A 19,038-nucleotide genomic window follows, 5' to 3' on the forward strand; every position below is an offset into this window, starting at 1 on the left:
GGAACTCTAACATTATGCTGAGATTGTTTATAGTTTTAAAACTTATTAGATTTATTATCTTAAAATCCTAAAAATCAAGGTTCAAATTAGATCTTACTTTGGAAGTTCAGTTTGACGAAACCGACTGTAATGGGTTTAGAACCTCCTTCTGAGGTTATTTTAATGTGTAAAACCGATCAGAGCTAAAATCTAATAACTAAGTCGTACATTTCAAGGTTCTTGAAAGGTTATTGGTTCTAGGGAATATGTTTTAATGAATAGAGAAATTTTACCTCATGGTGAGGTTCTTGAATCTATCAGACCTAATCTCTTGTTCGTAATTCAAGGTTCCTGGACAGTTCTTGTCTTGGATTTTCAGTTGAATTCTTTCAACAAGTTCTGATATTCATTTGTGAAAGCCTTTTTCGCATCACTGCAGTTTTCCTGCATTCAGTGGGCCTACATTTCCACTGGGAAGCCCTGTAGGTTATAATGGAATCTCACCGTGGTGATTCCCCAGCCCCAGTCCTGTACGTTGACTGGCAGCGGTGACGGTCGAGGTCTTTATCGGAGGGAAATGAGGAAATAAGGCCTGTATGTCAGACAAGTGTCTCCTCCAGCTGAATAGATTTATGGATTGAGTGAGTGAGGTGAGGTGAAGGCGAGAGGACGAGACGTGCATGGTTAATTTGGGACGGCGCTCGGAACAGTTGTAGACACGGTGGGCAATTCAGGATCAATCGCTCCTCATTTCCTCCAGCCAGAATAAACGAGCAGGAAATAAGAGGGAGGATCGAGTGTGTCCTATATTAAGAAGGTGAATTGTTAACTTGCTCATTCAGAAATCTGATTTGTGGCAGTATATTGGAACTGGGCATCTGTAGGTATAGGAAAAAATAAAATTTAAGATTTACTAATGCCACTCAAAGACAAAATTAAAGCCACTTTTTTTTTATAAACTAGATGGGAAAAGCATTTAGTTAGCAAAATTTACAGTATGCTTGTGATTAAGGCTTGAAATCACACAGCATATTACTATACACAATTATTACGATATGTTGCCCACAATTACAATTATATCCCACTACTGTGATTCTTGCTACTCAATATATTGCAAGATAATTATTAGAATTTAACAACCAATATTATTAACCACAGGTTTACTCTATTCATTTTAGGGAGTTTAGATCTCCTATTTTTTAAATAAATTGATCCATTTATCACAATACATTTTTATCGTAGTATGGGGGGTGTCAGTAAAAAAGTTTGGACACACCTCCTGTCATTCAATGTGTTTTCTTTCTTTTTATGATTTCTTAATATTCAAAGCTACAGAGTGTTAAACAAACCAGAATATGTTTTTATTTTTATTATTTTTATTTATTTATTTTTATTTATTAGAGTCACCTGAAATAGTTTTCTCTGTGTCTTGAAGGAGTTTCTGGACTCTCACTAGGGCGACGCTTACATTACCAGGCTGAAATGAATCAAATCAATGTGGCTCAGATCAGATTTTTTCATGGCTGTGTGAACATGCCAAATCCGATTGTTTTCAAATCAGATTTGAGTCACTTTTATATGTGGTCCAAAATCGGATACGTTTCCGTTCCATTGACACATGAATGCGACATGAATGTGAACGGTCAAATCTGAATTCATGCGTCTTTTTGCTTTTACGCATTAGCATTAGCGCTACGTGCTTCTCTCTCATAGACACACCTCTCTTGGTGCAGCAGCTGTGCAGCTATAGCTGCAAAAAAACAGCAAAAGCAAACCGCCTGGTCTTTTTTTTACCTCCTGGACCTGAGCATGATCTTCAGACAAGCTGTTTGCTGTTTACACTCTACTCCAGCAAAATATGCTCCACATATGAGCTGCTAACCTTAACTCATCCATTTCACTTTATAAATCTACGAGTCTCTCGTCTCTTTAATATGGGTTTTTTGTTGTTGGTGAAGAAGGAGACGTTTATACACGTATCAATGTGCGCATGTGCACACTAAGAAAAGTAAGTACAGATTTGTACTTAAAAGAGTACAAAGCTTGTTGCTGGGGCTGTACCTTATATTGAGGTACAAAAAAGTACCTTTCAGTGAAAGACCTTTTTTGTACCCATGGTTTTTGTGCCAGTAAAGATTATAAAGATTATAAACATTATCTTTAACTGAATATCTGTCAAAAACTTGATGATCCAAAATTGTCTGGCTTTCAAATAAAAAATTAGTACAGTGATACAGAATACTGAATGTACCTTTTGGCTGGTTAAATGGTACAAATCTGTACTTATTGCTGTCAGGAGTGACTTTGTACTTCAGAGGGAACAAATCTGACCCTGTAAAGACCAATATTGTACCTTTGAGGGTACAATTATGAAGAGTGTACCTGTGAGTACAAAAAAGTACTCATATCGTACCTCTGTTTTTTAGAGTGTGAGACAGCGTTTCAGAGATTCAGATTTGTTCACATTACACACAGATACAGCTCACTGACAGATGTCATGTGTAATGTGAACGAAGCCAAAGGCATGGCTGTAGGTGGAGTAATGTGTAGAAGGGCTGAAATGCAGGAATTAATGTATATGAATAAATAAAATAAAGTTGAACAGAAATAAAACATAAAATATATTGGGTTCACAGTGTCTGTACTCAAGTAAAAGTCAAAGGATATGTGAGAAACACTGCATTTATTCTGATTTAGGGTTTTATGTAAAGTGAGTTTGCAGTAGAATTCAAGTTTATTCAGTTTTTCCAAGTTTCCAAACGTACCATTCACTTCCAAACCCACACAGTTCATATAGTATATGGAAAGCTGAATAAAAAGGCTGTATTAAAACTACTGAGGCATCATGAATATTTATTTATCTATATTTAGCCTACAGCAGTTCAGACCCACCCAGGCCAGTTTCCTGGATGTGGATTATTCCTAGTCTTGGACATTTGTCTTTAGAAATCCTGATAAGCTCTCGTTAGTCTGATTTTAAAGGCAGGTGAGTGTCTGAACTTGTTAAAGGTGGGGAATAAATTCAGGTAACGCTGCTGCTTGCTGAGTAATAACTCGTGTCTTAACCTGTCTTACCTGTTTTAACCTTAAATGAAGATCCTGGATAAGATGGGGTGTAAGGGGGCACTGTATTCTCTATTGGACACATGCGTACAATTTGGGTCATACATACAGTACAGGACAACAGTTTGGACACACCTTCTCTTTTTCAATGGGTTTTCTTTATTTTAATGACTATTTACATTGTAGATTCTCACTGAAGCATCAAAACTATGAATGAACACATGTGGAGTTTTATGTACTTAACAAAAAATGAGCTGTCCTCCACAGTCACCGGACCTGAACCCAATCCAGATGGTTTGGGGTGAGCTGGAGCACAGAGTGAAGAAGGCAAAGGGGCAACAAGTGCTAATAAACACCTCTGGGAACTCCTTCCTTCCTTCCTCAAGATTGTTGGAAAACTTTTCATTTCAGGTGGCCACCTCTTAAAAGAAGCTCATTGAGAGAATGATTCCAAGAAAAGCAAAGCAGTAATCAGAGCAAAGGGTGGCTATTTTAAATAAACTAGAATATATTTTTTGTTTTTTTTGTTAAGTATATAAAACTGCACATGTGTTCATTCATAGTTTTGATGCCTTCAGTGAAAATCCACAATGTATAAAGTCATGAAAATAAAGAAAACGCATTGAAAAAGAGAAGACGTGTCCAAACTGAGATTGTCCCATGACTTTTGGCATATCCTATGGAAACAAAAGAATGCAGCTCTGACCTGTGAGATACAGTGGTATTGCCACTGTAAAAAGGTTTGCCACCCTGATCACATTTTCATTTTTATGATTTTCCATGATAAATCATTGGTTGTTCAGATCAGCCATTTCAGTTAAATACTTTTAATCATATAGCAGATGAACACAGTGATATTTGAGAAGTGAAATTAAGTTTATAGGATTTACAGAAAGTGTACAATAATTCTTTAAACTAAATTAGACAGGTGCAGAAATTATGACACCTCAACAGAAAAATGACATCAATATTTATTAAATCCTCTTTTTGGAGAATTAACAGCCTCTAAACTCTTCCTACAGCTTCCAGTGAGAGTCTGTTTGTGCTTCTGGTTGAAGGTATTTTGGATCATTCTTCTTTACTAAACATCTCCAGTTCAGTCAGCTTTGATTCAGCTTTCTGATCATGAATAGCTGCTTAAAATCACACCGCATATTATATTTCAATAATATTCAGGTCTGAGGACTGAGATGATCTAAAATGAACGATAATAAAAAAACAATCAAATAAAATGCTTCTCTGGTGAGCTTTTCTTTACATTCCTCCCCTGTCTCTCTCTGTCGCTCTTGGCGTGATTTTAGTTTCAGCTCGTTCTCATTTTTCCACTCGTTCTTGTGCTCCTTATCTCCTTATAAGGGTGTTGTTTCCCAGCCGTGTCCCAAATCACTGTCAGCAATAGAGGCAGCAATAGTGTATTGGACCACGACATTGACGACACTAGTTTGTTCCCGCGTGAGGAACAGTGTGTTTATTTATTTATTTATTTATTCCTTTCTTCTTGGGTTTACCTGCTTTGAGATCAACTGTTCTGCAATTGGGTTCAACAACCCTCTGGGCTGGAGAGCTACTAGTCTGTAGCACTCCATCCCATTACACTTCATTTTCCAAAACAGATTTTTTTTTTTGGCTCGCCAAAAACTTGGAACTTGGAAAATATCTGGCCTGCAGCCAAACTTAATTGCTGACCCTTGCCTTAGTAGATTGTGAGCAGTGTTTAGGGTCGTTGTCTTGTTCAAGGATCCAGCCCATCCAGGATTAAGCCAAATTAAGACCTTTTTATTATTTTAGATAAATATATTTAAGACCTATATATTTAAGTTGTCTGATCATCATTCTCGCAATCCTCTCTTTCAGAGCTGGTTGTATCTCTGTGCTGCCAAGTTCCTCTCCCCACATCACGCAGAGCTCCAGCCTTCAGAGCTGAACAATAAACGATGGGAGTAATTACGCGCTCTGCTGTTATGAAGCTGAATATCTGGGAGAGTTTACACATGGGTTCAAAATTACACAGCAGGATACTTACTGACTACCTACACACCAATTACTGCCTTCCACCAGCTTACAGTCGCAGCGAGGTTTCAGACACAAGACATATACTGTATACTGTACACTGAGACATGTGGAATTTCTTTATATTAAACATATCGTCCCTTTTATTCGAAAACCTTGTACGTTTATGTCTGTGAATTTGATGTAATGTGAATCTGGTAGCTGTTCCTTACATTGTTTCAGAATTGTACAATAAATAGACCATATACATAGTCTTTATTACACATTATAGTGTTAAACAGTACCAGTTAAAAGTTTATCACCTGGAATAGTTTTCTCAGCATCTTGAAGGAAGGAGTTCCTGGAGGTGCTGAACAATAGTTGCTGCTTTTCCTTCAGACTGTGAAGCTCCAACTCATCCCAATTAAATCACCTCAAATCACCATCTCAGTTCATCAGGTTTAGATCAGGGGATTGATGTCGAGGAATAACACTTTTTTTTTACTGTTTAGTACATAATTCCATACGTGTCCCTTAATTGTTTTCATGCCTTTGATATTAATATACAGTGTGGAAAATAAATTAAATAAAGAAATGAAGAGAAAAACACTGAAAGAACAGGTGTCCAAACTTTTTTTTTTTTTTTTTTTTTTTTATTTCAGCTTATTTTTAATTTAAATTCACTGCTACATAATTATTCATCATTATCTACCTGTGTGAGAGATACTGTGTTTTTATTGTATTAAATACGTTTTGTTGCTGCTTTTTTCTTAATAGTTTTGTTTTTACTTTTTCTTGTTTCAGAATGCAAAATATTTTTTGTCACATTTGTTTCAGATTTTTGTAGGTTTTTATGTATTTCTACTATTTTTTGTCTTTTACTTATTTTTTATTAAAGTAAAACTAATAAATAGGAAAAATAACTTAAGAACAAAGGAAAAACAGAAATGAAACTTTTATGAGTTAAAAGCTATTAAGAACAACAGAAAAAGTAATAAAACTTTTAAAGTTGTTTAAAGCTTCCTGAAAACACTTTATTTATATAAATATATATGTATATAAACAGTATATATATATATATATATATATATATATATTACAGTTTTTCTGTTGTTCTTAATAGTTATTTTTCCTAGTTTTATTTTTACTATTTGGTTTTAGAAGGTGAAATATTTTTTCTCTGTTTCAATTAAATAAAAAGTTACCAGGAAGCTTCAAACAGATAAAATATATGCCCTTTATTTGATTTGATTTTATGTCATTTGTCTTTCACTTATTCTTTTATTCTTTTTGCTTGTCTACTACAGTATTCTCAAGCAAGTGTATTTGATTCCAGATTGTTTTACAATAAAGTAAGATGTTGGTTTTAAACATAGCATTTTTACATTTATTTTATACAGATTTTATTTTGTGTTGCTTTTTTTAGTTGCATTACTACTTCAATTTTATTTTCATTTTACCTTTTCTACATTATACTCAAGCTAAATCATTTATACTGACAAATACTGCAGATAAATCATTGTCCACCATGATCAGAGAAAGGAAATGTGTGTTTATTGTGTATATAAGTTTTAATTAAAGAAAAATGTATATAAATGTATAATAATGTATAAATAAAAATAAATGCATAATAACAAATACATTTCAGAATAAATAAAACTCTGTTAATGTTGAAAAGTTAAAGTATATTATAGTTATATACTATTAGAGTGTCTTTACTTTAGTCAGTGTGTCTTTTCTCATGGCCAGGGAAGTCCTGGAGTTGCTTAATTTACAATTATGTGTCGAGTCATATGCCAAACCATGTGATCAGCTGTTTGCCACTAATATGTGCGTTAACACAAGGCTGGGACTATTGATATGCGGCTGAAAAGAAGAAATGTGGTCCACCCAATCACAGCATGATCATTCATAAAACAAGGTCACAGGATGCTTTTTCTCGCAGATTGTTTGAATAAAATTGATTTTAAACACATTTCTGTGTGCTGTGCTGTCATTTTTATTTAGTTTAAAGTCATTATAGTTATATAATTGTTTAAAAAGCCTGGTATATATATGTTGGTTTGAAGTTGAAATGTACTTGTACTATGTACTTCATGTTAAATCATTTACAATACAGTAATGTAATGTAATGTAATGTATTTCATCATCCTCACTCCAACTGTTGGTCTTTTGATCTGGTTCCACTAAACGACTATATGGACTAAGAACCTGCTTGAGTAACTTTTGTAACTCACAGGAGTTATATTGTGCCACACAGGAGACAGTAGTATAAAACATTATTGCACAAGAGCCTCTTACCCAACAAGCTTATGGAATAGCCGGTGTTATTTATAATTAGTATTATTACAGTGTGGATGTATCACAGCTTTAGGGTTGTAGTATTCAAGTCTGCTATCAGTCTCAAGACCATAAAAGAGCAGTTGGTATATTTATTTAAATAATTGTTGTATTGTTATTATTACTTATATTGTTACATACTTGACTTGGTCTGTGTCCTGGTCCTGGTCATAAAAATGATCTTAACCTGATATTTGCTTTGTCTGCTCCTAGTACTGGTCTTGATTCTGATTCAACTTCTAAATTTCTTGGTTATGACTCAGACTTAAAGTTTCCTGGTCTTGGTCTTTATTTGAAATTGATATGTCCTGGGTCTGGTCTTAACTTGAGCTTGACTACTAAAAGTCTTGGTCTTGTTCCTTGCCGCCACGGATTTAAAATAGAGTTTAGGAATAAATCTACAATGATGGGTGTGGTGTTTGAATACATGTGCGCCTCTGACTAATTTAAATCCTGACAACAGTCAACAATCAGCCACCCAATCCTATCTTAGCCGTGCAGGAGTGCTGTGAGCATTGAGCGCATTGTGCGCCCTGAGTGTGCGTACACACACATGGACGTGCTGCAGCACAAAAATCCAGCTTTCACGTCAACAATAAACAGAATAAAGAATAAAATAACATTGCTGTTCCATTGATCTTCATGCTGCTGGTCAATCTCCACAGCGTGAAGGACAATATCCTCTACAGAGGCGCATAAAAGCATCGCACTGTTAAGATACGAATGCGCCAAGGTTAGAGCTCACCTGCCTCTTAAAGGAAATGACAACTGGCACATTGATTGGTTTATTTTACGTTACGCCCAAAACACACCCATGATTAATTTAAAAAAAAAAAATTACTACATGCCTTTTGCGTGTTGTGTTGTATTTTATGGGTCCTCACGATACATGAGACACAACACTCCCTTAATCTAGCTGCACAATGTGCAATTGGCCAGTGCATTGAACCCCTAACACTTTTAGTAATCCCGTTTGATTCAAGACCAATACGCATTGAGTCCCAGTCAAGACGAAGACTCTAGAGTGACGTAAATCAAGAGTTTTTTCATGTGAAGAAAAATATAGTCTACAGCTATACAACTAGGCTTAATTCCTATCTGGGAAACCAACTCAATATTTCCCGGTGAAAAGGGTATAAAGTCATCTGGTTGCCTCAATATCCCCTGCCCTGGTCTGGTTCTTCTGCCACACCCTGATAAAACCTCGAGGGAGATTGAAAGGATCACACACACACAGTTGCTTCCTTTAACAATCTAACTTTATTCAGATTCACACAGTTCTTAATGCCAGTTAATACGTGCATCCAGCAAGGGGCGGTCCCTTGAAGGTGTGAAGATTACAGTATTGTAGAGTATTTGCTCATCACAATGTACAAGAAATTTTGAACGTTATGTCCTGTAACAGTGGCTGTATGCAAGATCACTCAATAAGGAAAGTACATATTCAAATTACAATTCAACACTTCAAGGCTGCTTGTACGAGCCAAGAGAATAGCCATAAAAGGACAGAAGGAATAAAGGGTCTATGTGTCTTGGTCTTGACTCTATACCAGACATCCCAAGTTGCAAAAGTTGATTTCAGGGAGGTTACCTGAAAAACAAAAAAATCTTGCACACACACCAAAGGATAACGAAACTTTACTTTTATATTAATTAATTTTACTTTTTTTAAATAAATTTTAGAGTATTCAGAGGTGAAATTAGTTTTATCTTTTTTCTTTTTGGAAGGCCCTGCCCTGCCTCTGGTAAAAAAGCCTTTATTTGACAAAAATTGACAGTTACAATATCACAAAAAATTGCACAACATCAAAAACATTTCATATCACATTAAAATAATTATTAATATTGCCTCCGCCATGATCTGCTTTCTCTCACTCACTGAACAAATCCCGTCCGGGAGGAGGGAAAAACACTGCCCGCCCACACTAAAAACTGATTGGCTGTCTCACAGACTCTTTGCAGAGAACAGGCCAATCAGAACCCTCTCTGTTTCCTCTCTCTCCTTCCCACACGCGATTAGAGAAAAAAAGTCTGTCGCCTACCGAAATGCGGGAGACTCCCGCAGCTTCAGGGAGACTTGGTTTGTCTGCTATACACTAAAAAAACTTGCTCTTTACTTAGACTCAATAATCTCTTGAGTCAAAACCAAGACCAAGATATATCAGGTCCAAATCATGACCGGCTCCTGCAGTCTTGCCTACAACACCAGCTCTGTAGTGCAGAATCGAGCGCTGAGCCCCGGGCCTGTTAGAGATGATGAGGGCTAATTTCATACACAAGGAGTTAAATAAGCCCAATAAGAAACACCATTGTCTCCTGCCAGTCACATACAATCTCAAGATGCTCTTCAGGGAAGTAAACAAGCAAACACGCAGACGTGAAGTTAAGAGCCCCTCTGTCCCCGACCATGTGACCACCCGGGCATATGACTTCCATAACTGCCTTGCTAATTATCTGCTGATGGCAGGGCACAACTGAGCGAGTGTTTGTGGAGCTTGGCCCAAATACCCCCCCTCTCTCTCTCTCCTTCTCTCTCTCTCCTTCTCTCTCTCTCTCTCTTTCTCTCTCTATCTATCTATCGTCCCAGACTGCTTAACCCTGTGTGACGACACACTACGAGGCACTTCACATGAGAGTCCCATGTGAGGAACCGGTGAAATGGGACACAAAGGGCATCACTATCTATCAGAAATCCTCCTAAATATGACTTTATAGTAGCAAATACAACTCAGTTAGTCATTGAAACCGTGTCTACACTGCAAAAAAACTTAATCTTAGCAAGTGAAAATTCTAAATTTAAGGCAATAAATCTTATTTTCTTCTCTGATAAGACTTTTGTCTTACTAAGCATTGTGTGTAAGTGTTAGATTATTTTGCTTATTTTAGGGATAATTATCTTAATCATAGAATTTGTACCTTATTTTAAGTAATTTGAACTCAAAATAAGCACAGTCAAGAAGCAATCAAGTTATTCCGATTCTTGTGTCCAAAAACAGTGACTTTTTTTGCTTGATTTAGGTGTTACTTCACTCATTTTGAGACTTTGCCATAGCTTTTTGTAAGAAATCTTACTAAGAAAATTTAGCTTACCCCATTGGCAGATTTTTTTGCTTAATATATATATATATATATATATATATATATATATATATATATATATATATATATATATTTGTCTTAATTTGCATATATTTTGTCTAGTTTTTGCCAATGGATTTTTTGCAGTGTATTGAGCATATAGGGTCAGTTTGTAGTTCTATAATAATTAAAGACTGTAGTCCTGTGTCTGTTTCCCTGTATGCTTTATTTTTTATTATCCTCCTTTCACCCTGTTCTTCAATACTTAGAACCCAAAGGAGAGAAAAACACCACAGAGCAGCTATTATTATTATTATTTATTGGTGGATCATTCTCAGCACTGCAGTAATAAGGACTGATTAGCATGGTGGTGGTGTATGAGGTGTTAGTGTGTGTTGAGCTGGTGCTACAGTCAGTGGATCAGATAAAGCAGTGCTGCTGGAGTTTTTAAACACCTCAGTGACACTGCTGCACTGAGAATAAAACAGCAACAGATTCAGAGATTATGTCTTTGACTTTACTTTATCTACAATTTGGAGCAGCTGTAGATAGGTTGTCTAATAGTCAATACAACTCTGAAAAAAAAACAGAGACCATTTAAAAATGATGAGTTTCTTTGATTTTACCAAATTGAAAACCTCTGGAATATAATGAAGAGGAAGATTGATGATCACAAGCCATCATCATCAAGCTGGACTGGTTGAATTTTTGCACCAGGAGTAAAGGCATAAAGTTATCCAAAAGCAGTGTGTAAGACTGGTGGAGGAGAACATGATGCCAAGATGCATAGAAAACTGTGATTAAAATCCAGGGTTATTCCACTAAATATTGATTCATGAACTTTTAAAACTTTATGAATATGAACTTGTTTCCTTTGCATTATTTGAGGTCTGAAAGCTCTGCATCTTTTTTTTTTCAGCCATTTCTCATTTTTTTTGCAAATAAATGCTCTAAATGGCAATAATTTTATCAGGAATTTGGGAGAAATGTTGTCTGTAGTTTATAGAATAAAACACCAATGTTCATTTTACTCAAACATAAACCTATAAATAGCAAAATCAAAGAACCCTATTCAGAAACTGAATCGTCTCTTAATTTTTTTCCATAGCTGTAGAGTGGAGGGCAGTGAGTGTTTATACACAGTGTTTAAAAACTCCAGCAGCACTGCTGTTGTCCCAGCACAAACCACACTAACACCTCATACACCACCACCATGATAATCAGTGCTAATCACTGCAGTGCTGAGAATAATAATGACCTATCACCCAAATCATAATAATAGATGCTAGAGCTGATATAGTGGGCAGAGAGGGGATGTAGAAACAAGGAGGTGTTCATAATATTCTGATATTCCTCTTTTTGGAATACTTTTGATCTAAAATGGAATAAAAACGTTGAAAAAGCTCAAAACGTGTCGATAGCAACGGCAAAATCAGCTGTTTTGCAGTTGCCAGAGAAGATTTGGGATTTTTTTTTTTCATGGGTGCAACCCACATTCTCAGCTCTACTGCTATATATTTATAAATAATAAATAATACAGTCTATAATAAACCCTTTTTACATGTTATATGTACTAATATGAAGTAAATGTTAATGGGAGTTTAAAGAGAGATTACTTTTCTCCCACATGAACTTTTGCAGAAGTTTAAAGTATGTTCACAGGTTGACAGTATGAGTCCATCACAGTTGTCTAACCAGTGACTCCCTCTCTCTGGGTTGTACAGACTGACCGTGATGAGGACAATAGAGAAAAATGATGAACTTGTGAACTCTGTGGGACAGGGGAATCTCTGGCTATGAATTTAGTTGAAACTTTCCTATTAGCAATCATTATTTCAACATGCCTTCTGTGTTTAACCTTTGTCTGTACAACCCTTAAAGTGAGCAGTTCATTCCTCTGTTGCTCATGAGCGACATATTTAACCCTGTGAGGTCCAGTGGACACTGTAATAAACCTATTTATTGATTAATATTTCTCACGTTGTAATTATGTTAAAGCAAAGCAAGGCAAGTTTATTTGTATAGCACCTTTCATACACAATGATCATTTAAAATGCTTTAAATTAGAAAATACAAAGAGAAGTCGAATTAAAAAAAACATGTATAAGAATAACAATAAAAATGGAAATAAAAATAAAATAAGAATAAAGCAAAAATAAAACATGATTTAAACCTGATTAAAATATATATTATTTTAAATATATTTTTTTTTAAAGAAGGGAAATTAACAAAATTAATTAAAATAAAGAGAAATCTCTACATATCCTGAAAATGTTTAATGGTTTCTGGGCACAGTTAAAATGTAGTGCAGTGGTAATTTGTCCAGATCAGTAAATCTGAATAATTTAGAAAGAAATTATCTGTGACTGCCTGAAAAGGGTTAACTGGATAATGGATAATGGATGTAGAAATGGATAATGAATGTCATAATGTTATGCTTGAACAGTGTATAACATGTACCTAGGTATGTTCATGTATGGTCTGTCTATATGTGTATGTGCATACATATTGTATATTCTTTTTCTTTAACTAATTTGACAAAACAGTAAATACATTCTTTGTACATTGACTTTCATCAACTGTTTGGGAAGTATTAGAACAAATATAAATAATATTAATTAGTGGTGGTTTTCTATTACTGTATTCATTAAAATATCTCCAGATCTCTTCTCATGGAGTCTAGTATTGTTAATTCTGTTGTTGTATTATTATAGTTCTCATCATATCAGCAGCTGGTTTGGTAAATCAGTGTTTAAATTAGAGTAAATCAGGTGAGCTGCTGATGGAATTGAACACATTCACCGGGGCACTGGCTGAGGACGTCCAGAAGAAATCAGGATCTGAGTTTTTTCCTAATTTTCCTAATCTGCATCTGTTCTGATGGGATGTTGAGTATTTACAGTTTAAACTCTCTCATTACAGAGAAAATAGGTTTAAAAATGCTGTGCCGTAATATAAATCATGTACATAGTACTGTATATAGAGCACTATATGTCCAGATATTTGAAGACACCACATTCTAATAAACTTTTTAGTCAGCTACTTTAAATTGCACCCATTGATGACACATATACAAAATAAGTAGTAGGTGTTTCTAATAGATTATAAGTCTCTGAAGGAGATAAACATGAAAATATTGACACCATGCTACTGCCTAATTCCAGGTGTGGGCTAAAGGTGTATAAAGTCCCACCAGCATGGGCCTAAGGTTCTCTATTCAGCATATATCATTAATGCTATGATTCTACTAAAATATATTAGAATACCATATCTGGAGAGTAGAGACAGATACTCCAAGAAAAGCAGAATACACTCTTTCAATACCCTTTATTTTAAAGGAATAAATGAATTAATAAAAAAACGAACAGGTATGCCAACACTTTTATCCATATTGTGTAAAGGTGATTTAAATATAATATATGAGTGCATCTCAAAAATCAGTAATTCAGTTCAAAATGTGAAACGCATATATTTCATAGATGTATTACACACAGAGTGATCTATTTCAAACCAATAAAAAATCAGTGTCTCAGAAAATTAGAAAATGATATAAGACCAATTGTTACTTTTGGCAGTACTGTGGGCAGTGTGCCAAGTCCTGCTGGAAAATGAAATCTGCATCTCCATAAAAGTTGTTGTCAGCAGAGGGAAGCATGAAGTGCTGTAAGATTTTGTGGGAAAACAAAACTGCACTGACTTTAGACTTGATAATAAAACACAGTGGATCAACACCAGCAGATGACATGTCTCTCCAAACCATCACTGATCATCAGTAAATTTTACATTTCATTTGTAAATCAAGGAAGCAGAGTCTGGAGGAAGAGTGGAGAGACTCATAGTTCAAGCTGCTCGAGGTCTAGTGTGAAGTTTCCACAATTAGTGATGGTTTGGATTTCATTTTCCAGCAGGACTTGGTACACTTCCCACTCTCCCAATAGTACCAATTGGTCTTGTAATATAATATTGAAATTTTCTGAGACACTGATTTTTGGATTTTCATTGGTTGTAAACCATAATCATAATCAACAATTTTGAGCTGAATTACTGAAATAAAGTATTTTTAATGATATTCTATTTTTTTTTTATTCAGATGCACTGGTAGAATATATTTTACTATATTTAAAAAGTTGTGCATTTTCTTAAATTACCTAAAGCAAGAAAATTCTATTATTGTACCTATCACGTGATGCCATTTCTATTACAAAAGTGAGTCAAGGACGCCCCCTACTGGTAGCATTGTATTCTTACCCCTGCAATTCACTTTTCAGCCTACAGTCCTAGCCTACAGTTGTAGCTTAAAATCTGCTTAAACTCAACAGAAGTTGGACAGTGGACACTTTTGACATGCATGTCCCTGCCTGCTAATGACCTGAATGGACACTCAGTTCATAAGAATAGATCTGAAAGACAAAAGGCCATGTTTTGGCCTCTATGCACTGCTTTAACTGTCCACAGGTGGCGCTCGCCTTCACCTGTTTTCAAACCAGGAACACCAGCTTCTGAAATACTGAGCATTCCCAGCATTCCCCCCATCTTAACACACTCATTCTGTTTAGAGCTAGCAGCTCACTCACCACACCAGCTATGGTCACATTCACACACCCACAGCTCCATTCATCTCCTCTAGAGGAAGAGAGAGAGAGAGAGAGAGAGAGAGATACAGAACTTTCTCCAGCTCTATTTTATTCCCATGCAGCTCCAAAACCTTCAGAAATGATTAATCTTAAATTGTGGTGAAATATACTTTAAGGTGGTGCGAAAAAAATATTTGCCCACTTACAGATTTCTTATGTTTTTGCATTTCTGTCATACTCACATTTTTCAGATTATCAAACAAACTTTAATATCAGACGAATATAACCTGAGTATATATAAAAAACAATTTTTTAAATGATAATTTTATTTATTAAAGGGGAAATATACAATATACAATCCAATCTAGGCCTTTGTGAAAAAGTAATTAATTGTGATTACCCTTGTAAAAGAAAAGTGTATTAAGTGATTTTTTTTTATTATACTTAACATCAAAAAGTACATACTTTTCAAAATTAAAATATGTACTTAAATACACACTAAATGTACTATTTTGAAACAACTTATGGCAACAGTCTTAAGTTCTACTTAAGCTCTATTTAAACACGACATTAAAGCATCAAATTGTGCTTTTGAATGCTTTTTTTCGTACAACTTCTACAAACTGAAGTAGATTGTTTTTGTAAACATAACTTTTAATACACTTAAAGTATATTGTAAACATATTAGTGCACATGTTGTGTACACCCTAATGCTACTGTAAACGAAAAAAACCCACAAAAGTTCACTTTAAGCTGTATTTAATGTAACTACCTATTTTTTCTAACAACGCATAATTTTAGGCATTGCTTAAAAATACATTTTATTGAAATACAGAAAAAGTATATTTAATGAGATTCCATAACGTATATGAAATAGAAACTGTACTTTTAGTATTCTTCACCTAATTTGAACATAGTTTTAACCCTTGTGTGGTGTTCATATTTTTGTTACTCGTTTACTTTGTTACTTGTATTTAATTCAGCAAAATTAAGCAATTCTACATTAAAATGCTTTACACATGCTCGCTTCACCTAAATTGCAAGCAATATAAACAGCTTACATGGTTAATATTTGCCCTTTACCTTTCTTATGTTACATTTCTTTCAAAAAGTGCTACTCTTTTTTTTATTAGTTTTTTAATAAAATGTAAAAGAAAATGAATTAAACTCAAGATATGAGTAGAAAATTTGTTTAGTTTCAAATTTACAAATGAAGCAATGTTTATTAGCCCTTGGCCAAACATACTGTATGTAGTATAAATGTGTGTGTGTGTGGGGGGGGGAAGTACAGTGTGTGTTTATCGAAAATGTGTTTTGATATATGTTTTTCACCAAAAATGAGCCAATGCCAATGAGTTTGAGTTAGACAAAATATTTTTTTAGTATCATTTGATGAAAAATGAAAACGGGTCCCACAGACCCGAACACCACACAAGGGTTAATACTCTTAATTATACTTCCATTTCACAAGTGTAATCTCATGTTTTCATTTTGGTAAAATCAAAGAAACTAATTTTTAAGTGGTCTCTTATATTTTCCAGAGCTGTATATAGTATTAAAATCTTATCTAATCATTAAAAAGCACATTTTCTAAGTGTGTTTATCACCAATATCAAATTAGCTCAACCAAATAAAATGTATTAGGTACATATTAGGTACAGTAATATAACACTTTTCACAGGCTATTTTTATTATTTTCTCTGTAACTCCAAGGTCTCGAGACAGAGTAGGCTGATTTAAACCCATAAAAATTCATTCTTCCAGGGTTTTATACTGTAAAAGTAGACTCAACAGCATTCCTGAGAAACTGCCTAAAACTCAAACTGCAGCTGAAAGAGAATGAGGGAAGAGTAATAATCTATTATTTACTGCACACAGTCTGCAGTGATTTAGTTTCACCGATTCCTGACTGGGATTTTAAAAAGCCAAAAGCTTAAGAAAAATAGTGAAGGCCATAAATTATTTATATAAAGACGTGGACAGTGTGGACAAAAGTATTGGGACATCTGCTCATTTATTGTTTCTTCTTTTTATTTTTCATCTATGGGTATTATGAAGAGTTTATCCTGCTTTTGCTGGAGTAACTGTCTCTACTGTCCAGAGATGGCTTTCTACTACATTATGGAACTTTGCTATGAGAATTTGATTGCAGAAGTATTGAATGGAGCACCATGGACACCATGTTTTTGAGATGTTACCGACGTTGTTACAGTAGATGGTGCAATATTTCGTACATTTCAACATCTAAAACATTTTTTATATAAGCCCAATATTTAATTTTTGAATAGGGCGGTGGGCAATCTGTCACTATTTTGCATCTTGTTTGTTTTTGCTGTTTCTTCTTTATGTAAATCTTTTATGTTATTTTCCAAAATTTTGTAATTTTATCTTTAGATTCTTGGTAATTTATTTTAGTTAAATCATATATATATATTTTTTTTAATTGTATTGTTTGTTATTGTAATTTTTTTGTATTGTAATTTTGTTGTACTTGGTATAATGACAAATAAAGATATTCTAACATAGGTACACCCCTCTACAGCTCAATACTAGTGGTTTATACCTCTATAGCCCATTCCTGGCATTGGTGTGGTGCCCTCTTGCTGTTAAATTCTCATAAACTCCATTTGGTGTGTTTCTCCAAAATCTCTATATGTGGAGGCAATGAAGCCCTAACACTTCACCCTACCCCCACTGTAAAAATGAGGTGTTGAAAGAACTTAAAAATTCAAGCAGTTCAGTTTGGTGGTTTGATGGCTTGTGATCATCCATCTTCCTCTTGATTATATTCCAGAGGTTTTCAATTTGTTAAAATCAAAGAAACTCGTCATTTTTAAGCAGAGGTGGAAAAAGTACTGAAAAATTGTAATTCTAAAATTCTACTCAAGTAAAAGTAAAAATCTAAAAATCTACTCAAGTAAAAGTACTCAATTTAAAATGTACTTTGAGTAAAAGTCACATCGTTTTTTGATGTAAAAAAGTAAAAGCAAATCATAAATTAAATCGTTTTAAATCAACTATTATTCCACATAATAATTTGGACCTTTCAGGCAGTATTTGTTCAGACCGCCACATAAAACATTTTCAAGAAATGTTCCTATGATGCATTTTTTTCTTTACTGGTAAAAAGTTATGGTCATATATGTGACTATAAACCATATTTTACTAGTTTTACAGGTCATTATTATTTTTTAACTTGCCATTGCTATGCTTTAACTGCTGTTTACATGTGTTTTAACATTCAAGCAGATTGTTTACGTTAAAAATACTTACCACCACATGTTTTCTCAGGTTTGATGTGGAAGTTTTGAAAGCTGACAGCTCTTTGCCTCGTTATTCCACGCGCGAGCATCCGTGCGCCAGTGCATTCGTGCCAATTCATTATTTTTTTTTAATTCAGACAATTGTGTTTTTCCCAGCATTTCATTTTTTCCAATGTAGCAAAGTAAATTACTTGTGACAAAATGTACTTGAATAAAAGTAAAATTACCTATTTTAAAAACTACTTAAAAATTACATATTACTCATACAATCTACTCAATTACAGTTCCTTGAGGAACACCTCTGTTTTTAAGTGGTCTCTTTTCTTTTTGTCAGAGCTGTATATATATATAAATACAGTTGCAAGAAAAAGTATGTGAACCCTTTGGGATTACTTGAATTTCTGGGTAAATTGGTCATTAAATGTATTCTGATCTTCAAGCAGCCCCAAACCATGATGCCCCCTCCACCATATTTCACAGTTGGGATGAGGTTTTGATGATGCTGTGCTGTGCCTTTATTTCTCCACACAAGTATTATTTACTTTGAGCCAGAATCGCTTTTTACTGCGAATCCCAACAAGAATTGAGACAACCTCCCATTAGAGAGGGGTGGGGCTAAGTGGTAGTGGTCAGAGGTGAAATGGGATTGGGACTTGACCAGAAGTGCACAGTTTTAAGTTTCAGCTTCCTGTAAGGACTTCAGCCTCTTTCCCCATGTTTTTCAATGGCAGTGTTACTCCTGATGATTAAGA

The 19,038-nt window shown here is 34.6% G+C and overlaps 1 protein-coding gene and 1 long non-coding RNA gene across 5 annotated transcripts in view; one reads left to right on the top strand and one right to left on the bottom strand.

Moving 5' to 3' along the window:
* LOC111195542 (uncharacterized) overlaps positions 1–6,084 on the top strand; it is a 32,041-nt gene extending 25,957 nt beyond the window's left edge. The window contains exon 3 of the long non-coding RNA XR_002651727.2: positions 4,897–6,084. This is a non-coding gene — a long non-coding RNA (uncharacterized LOC111195542). The remainder of the gene's footprint in view (positions 1–4,896) is intronic.
* Positions 1–19,038, bottom strand: part of LOC103043027 (interleukin-4 receptor subunit alpha) — a 679,179-nt gene that overhangs the window by 513,085 nt on the left and 147,056 nt on the right. The window contains exon 11 of one of the 4 annotated variants that reach the window (XR_007438093.1): positions 3,291–3,318. The exons of the other annotated variants lie outside the window; for them this stretch is intronic. The gene's annotated coding sequence lies outside the window, so the exon portion shown is untranslated. Of the gene's footprint in view, positions 1–3,290; positions 3,319–19,038 lie in introns of those variants that run through there. 4 annotated transcript variants of the gene reach the window in all.

Source organism: Astyanax mexicanus, chromosome 3 (assembly GCF_023375975.1).
Source record: "Astyanax mexicanus isolate ESR-SI-001 chromosome 3, AstMex3_surface, whole genome shotgun sequence".
In the NCBI taxonomy this organism is placed as follows: domain Eukaryota; kingdom Metazoa; phylum Chordata; class Actinopteri; order Characiformes; family Acestrorhamphidae; genus Astyanax; species Astyanax mexicanus.